This window comes from Natator depressus, chromosome 11 (genome assembly GCF_965152275.1).
Source record: "Natator depressus isolate rNatDep1 chromosome 11, rNatDep2.hap1, whole genome shotgun sequence".
NCBI lineage: Eukaryota > Metazoa > Chordata > Testudines > Cheloniidae > Natator > Natator depressus.
The window spans coordinates 51,423,824-51,429,823 of NC_134244.1; the positions used below are offsets into that span (position 1 = coordinate 51,423,824).

Here is a 6,000-nt window from a genome sequence, read left to right on the forward strand (position 1 = left end):
AAATAACCATGTTGCTATCTGTATAAAACATAGAAAACACAGCTACTTCTATACACTGCTGCTGTGTTAGGTTCTAGTGGCTTCTGCCATAGAAGAGGTCACGTAGAGGCTCATTAGAGGGCTCCCAGATTATTTAAAGGGATACTACCCAAATCATATACAATGCTTATAGCCTTCCATTATTTCTACTAGTATGTTCCTCGTTAGTTGTCACTCTAAATCAGTGTAGTTGGCTCCAAAAGTTGTAGTAAAAGTTGGCCAAGTATGATTAGAACTTCAAGCCATACTGACAATGTGTCACAAGAGGGCAGCACTGGAAATCAGTGAAGGCTTTCTGAATAGGTTTAAAACAAGAAGATAATACTAGTAGTGAATAGAGAAAAATATAATGAATTTTGCCATTTTGCTGGGTTGGTGACAGGGCAAAAAATACCAGATTTTTTTATCCTGTGTCGGACCAACTCTCAGTGCACACTCTGTGTGGTCTCTTGTACTCAGCATCTTACTTGCTGCGGAACCCCTTGCTGTCCTCCCTCAAGTGCTTACTCTGAATATTTTCTTTACTGCTGCTGGAACCATCATCACTGGTCATAGGACTTGATTATTTACAGGGCACTGATAGCCATAATACTGAACTAATATTTCTTACATATCAAATTTTTTTGGAGAAGATCCATGAGCTAAGTGAGGGAGGAGATAAGAATGTGGGGAAAAACAGGCGGACTCTTCAGTGCTGACTGGACATTTAAAAAGATTGGGAGTGAAAACTAAAATTAGATAAAACATTGGTTGGGCAACAGCTTATTTTGCTGTTCCTGTTCTGTGAAGGGAACTTGTTCAAACTCAGTAGTTTCCTAATGCTTGTCATAAATGAATAAAGCAAAAATAAGTCTCATCCATTAAAGTCAGTGTGGACTAGTGAATGGGCATGGGCAGGGAGCCAGAAGACTTGGGTTCTACTCTCAGTTCAGCTATGAATGCCTGTGGGATCTTAGCCAAGTCACTTAACCACTCTGTGGCTCAGTTTCCCCTTATTTAAAATGAAGATGATATTATTTACTCATCTGCAACCCAGGGAGTCACTCAATACCAACTGGCAGAGGGCACATCATACCGTAACTCACTTCAGGCCTAACACTCATTGTCCCAACACACTGTTGCCATCATCTGTATCCAAAAGGTGCTATGTAAGGTATCATCTGCTAGCCAGTAACACACTGGTCAGTAATATTATTGTATGCTGTATATAAAGATGATGTATAAACAGTTTTAGACGTGTTGCTGGAACTATGTTCTCAAAAGGTGTTTTGCAAGCAATGCACAACCCCAACCTGTCTTAGTCAAAGGAATGTTGTTTCACCTGTTTTTCTGTGTCTCTAGTGTAAACTGAGCCAGGTAACACCTCAGGACAATGAAAAGTACATCTACATACAAGGGAAACAAAGCCATCAAGCTAAATGAGCAGGGCTGAGGCTGGAGGGAAGACCATTTAACTATCATGACAGGGGATGGAGTCTGCACTTCCCAGGAAGTCTTCCTGGCTTTTGAAACAGAGACAGTAGACTTTGGGAAATATAAGCAGAAGCAGAAAGCCATTTGGTATGCATCACTAGGGGATAAAGGGAGAGCAACACCCTTTGAGTTCATGAAAAATGAATCCTCCTAGCCTGAAAACCAAGAGTAGCTGGAACTGACTGTAGGTGAGAAAATTGCTTAGATAAAGATCGTAACTTGCTGAAGTTAAGTTTTAGTCACTAGAAAGTGTAATTGTTTTTGTTTTACTTGTAGCCATATCTATGTCTTCTATTCTTTCTTATTATCTCTTATACTCTGTTCTTTGTTAATAAACTTATTCTTGTTTGACTGCAAAACCATCTCAGTGCTGTTACTCTTGGGGGAATTCTGCGCAATGCAGAGTTTGCACAGAAATTAATGTTCTGTGCAGAATTTCCTTTTCCCACCACAGAAATGGGCTGCTAAGCTGCTGGCTGCCACTAGATTTGGCAGAGCCCAGCTCCAAAATAGAAGACACTGTGAAGAGAAGGGGGACAGAGCTGGAGGATTCTGGGCAGTTGCAACTCCTGGCATGCCCTGAAGGAAGGAGGTGGCAAGCAGGAAACTCCACACAAGCCCAGGACCAAGCATCAGGCTGTTTGTCCCTCTGAATCCCTGAGCTCTAGCAGGTAGGGGGTGTGGGTGTTTGGGCTGCCGGGGACCCAGCAGCTGGGCTCTGGGAGGTAGGGGTGTCTGGGCTTGGGAGCACCATGCAGTTGGGCTCTGGGGAAGGGGGTGTGGGTGTCTGACTCCACAGCTGGGCTCTGGCGGGGAGAGGGCAGAGGAACAGGAACTGGGTTGTTGTAGGGGTTTCTTTAACTCTCTACACCTGGGGGAATTTTTTGTGTGTCTGCATTGTTACAGATATAGTTGCTGACAGATATTTTGAAATAAATTACCAAACTAATTAAAACTGACGTGAATCTATAGTGTTATTCTGAAAAATAAAATATGCAGAATTTTGCAGAATTTTTAATTTTTTGGCCCAGAATTCCCCCAGGAGTAGTGCTGTGTCTTAAGTGGAAGGGTGAAGTGTTCAGCTAAACTAACAGGCTGGTGTATGCTCTGTCTCTTTGGCAGCAGAAAACTTGATAACTTCTGTGAGAGGGACTGGAAACTGCAGAGGGAGATGGTTTTGGGGAGACTCAGGACTGGAAGAGCTGTTGGTGTCATCCTGCAAGGAGTAACCAGGCTGGGGGAACCTAGGATGAGGCCATTATGCTGATGAAAGCTACTTGCATCAGGGCTCTGAGCCAAAGCTGCACAGCGTAGAAGCACTCTGGGTTACAGGGCAGGCAGTGGTGAACTCCCAAAGAGTCACACTGGCATAGTCCAACAGGATTTACTGTTTACTACTTGCTATTTGGCTCACACTCAAACCACAGTTGCCAACTTTCATGTGGTAAATAAGCACCCCGACTTTCACAATAAACCAAAAATCAAGCTAATACCATTTCAAAACAAGGCCAAAGCAAGCCAATCCCTAAGAACCCCAGCACTCTATGTGACTAGATCCCCCCCCCACAGTCTGGGACTGTGGTGGGCCTGCTGTGCACCCCTGACTCTCTTCCCCCTCTTTCCCCTGCTTGCCCCTTGTCTCTGCTTGCTCAGAGCAGATCAAAAAAAAGAAGTAACAAGCTGCAACAAGCCAAAAACTAGCCAACAAGAAACTCACAAGCCAATTAAACCAAAAACAAGCCCAATTTCTGCAATTTTTTTCGTGGGTTTGGCATGTCTGACTCAAACCACTGATTTACTAGATTTTTAAGCGATTTTTCAAGTGAGAAGGCTGAATGGAGTCAAAGAAAGTTTACAGATTAATTGTTATTTGTTTGTTTATTTTGGGCAAGGAACTAGAACAAAAGGCATTTTAAAATGAGCAGCAGCAAAATAACCACAAAGTTAGAACTAGACAGATTGGAGGCCGATCAGAAGGAGAAAGAATGCGAAGCTGCAAAAGCAGCTCATGATCACCAAAAATGGGAAGCCAAATAGCAAGATAAACAAAACCAAATAAGAGAAGCAGACCAGAGAGCCAATAAAGCTGACCTGAGAGATGAGGAGAGGGAGGCAGAAAAGCAACAATAGGAGGAAGCACACCAGTGAACCATGGAAATAAAAAGAGAAAGAAGCCCAAGAAAGGGGGAGAGAGAGAGAGACTGTATAACCTGGATATGATGGATAAATATGGACACAACCCACAAGTACTCTCTCTTCCTCAGGAATAGCCTGATGGGACAAGCTATGTCCTGCATACAAAAAATCAGATTGAATTGAGGAATACCTTACAACTTTTGAAAGATTCTGTGTGTTGCATAAGGTCCCAGAAGACAAGAAATTCCCCACGCTGGTGAAAAGGCTTTTGGATAAAGCATTGATTGTATTTAATGAAATGCCAATTGAACAGGTTTGAAATACAATGAATTTGAAAAGGCTGTATTGCAAAGGTTTCAGATCACCCTTGAAGTGTACAAGGTTAGATTTAGAAACTCAAAAAGGATGTTAATATGAGTTGTAGAGAATATATGTATGATTTGATGAGGAAATGGGCAGAAGGAAAAGGGGCAGAGAATTACGACCAGTTATTTGAACTTTTTGCATAAGAGCATTTTCTAAGTGTATGTATGCTCTGATGAAATCAGAGCTGCTCTTTGAGATAAATCGCTAATGTCTGTGCAAGAGGCTGCTGATCTGGCTGATTCCTATGCACAAGACAGAGTTTCCAGTGAGCACAAACCTCCAAGTGAAGGGCAGAGGGAGGAAAGTGGGAAGGTTGAGCCCAGGCACTCACCTCCACAGAACCGATGCCCTCCTGGAAATCACATTTGCAGACCTATGTCGTAGGAGAACGGACCCAGAAAGTATTTCACATGTAATTCCACCAAGCACCTGAGGGACAATTGCCCTAAACAAAGGGAATCTAAGCCTACAACCATCCAGCCACAGCCCAGATTAATGCAGCTGTTGTAAACACAGGACCCACAGAGGCGCCTGAAACATTCCTGATAATCTTTGTAAGGTCCGGCCCTTTGGAGGTTGCTGCTGAGTTTATTAAAGTCACAGTGAATGGCAAAGAATGCCTAGAGTGTAGAGACATTGGTGCCCAGATCTCTCTGGTTAGCGAGAGCATGGTCAGGAAGACTGACAGGCTGCAGGGAGAAAGTGTAGAGCTCCTGGCATTGGGAAGCTGTAAAACCAGTGCGCCTTTAGCTAAAGTGCATTTGGAGTGGGAAGGTGTGGAAGCCATTTTAAATGTTGGTGTGTTGGATTGAATTCCAGCAGAAATACCCATAGGAAATGATGTATTAACTATGTCTAAAGTTGTTTAATACAAACCTGCTCTTTTCTGAATGTTGGCAGAATGAAAGGCTGTCTTGGAAACACCTGAAACTGGGCTGCTTGATAAAAAGGAGTAATAAGAAGATAAAACTTCTGATGCCAGAAGTAGTCACAGATTTGATCCTGTGTGAAATTTTAACCATTTTTCACCAGTGGCTCAACAGCCTTCCGCAAGAAAATGATGAAATTCTGCCCTGTTGGAAAAATCAAGAGTTGTGTACGTTTGACCTTGGCAGAAAAGTCAATGTTTTACAAAGAAAACATTTTGTTGTTGTTGTTTGTCAAAATTACAGTTCTCTGCTTGTGAAATTTGTCTGTCTTTTTGTTTCATTTTTCTTTTACATTTGAAGTGAGATTGAAAAATGTTTATCTTTTTCATTAACCCATATAAATGTGGATTTTATTTTTAATTATCAGGCGTGGGAGTGAAGTAGAGGAGTTGGTATGTGTGCAATTGTTCATCAACCTTGAAGCCAAGAAAACAAATAGAAGCCTATGTTTACATAGCTTAGATATTCAGAGTCAGAGCGTCAACTGGTGTAAATTGATATAGCTCCTTTGAAATCTCAATCATCCAGTCAGATTAATAAAGGGAAGTATATGGAGACAAACCGATTTACTTTTGCTGAGGATCTGGCCCCCAGCTGTTACTGAGCTGGTGTGAATAATTAAATTGTTTAAAATATGGAATGAAGAAATAGGTAGATGAATGTAGGGACTGTATTTCTATTTCCAGGTTTACTCTCCTGGCTTTTGATTTCACAAGAACCCCCAATAAATTATAACCCCTGGGTTGGAGAGTAAAATGTTCCATTTAAATTTTTAAAATAATACAGGTTTCAGAGTAATAGCCGTGTTAGTCTGTATTCGCAAAAAGAAAAGGAGTACTTGTGGCACCTTAGAGACTAACCAATTTATTTGAGCATCAGCTTTCGTGAGCTACAGCATACGCATCCGATGAAGTGAGCTGTAGCTCACGAAAGCTCATGCTCAAATAAATTGGTTAGTCTCTAAGGTGCCACAAGTACTCCTTTTCTTTTTAAATAATACATAAATGCAAATGCCTAATTTAACTGTTGCGGTCCTTTCCCCTACCAACCTTCCCTT

General features: G+C 41.8%; 1 long non-coding RNA gene across 1 annotated transcript in view; it reads right to left on the minus strand.

The window, feature by feature from the left end:
* The window catches only part of LOC141995612 (uncharacterized), a 57,505-nt gene extending 52,978 nt beyond the window's left edge, over positions 1-4,527 (minus strand). Inside the window, exon 1 of the long non-coding RNA XR_012641373.1 lies at positions 4,346-4,527. This is a non-coding gene — a long non-coding RNA (uncharacterized LOC141995612). The remainder of the gene's footprint in view (positions 1-4,345) is intronic.
* Between the last annotated feature and the right edge of the window lie 1,473 nt (positions 4,528-6,000).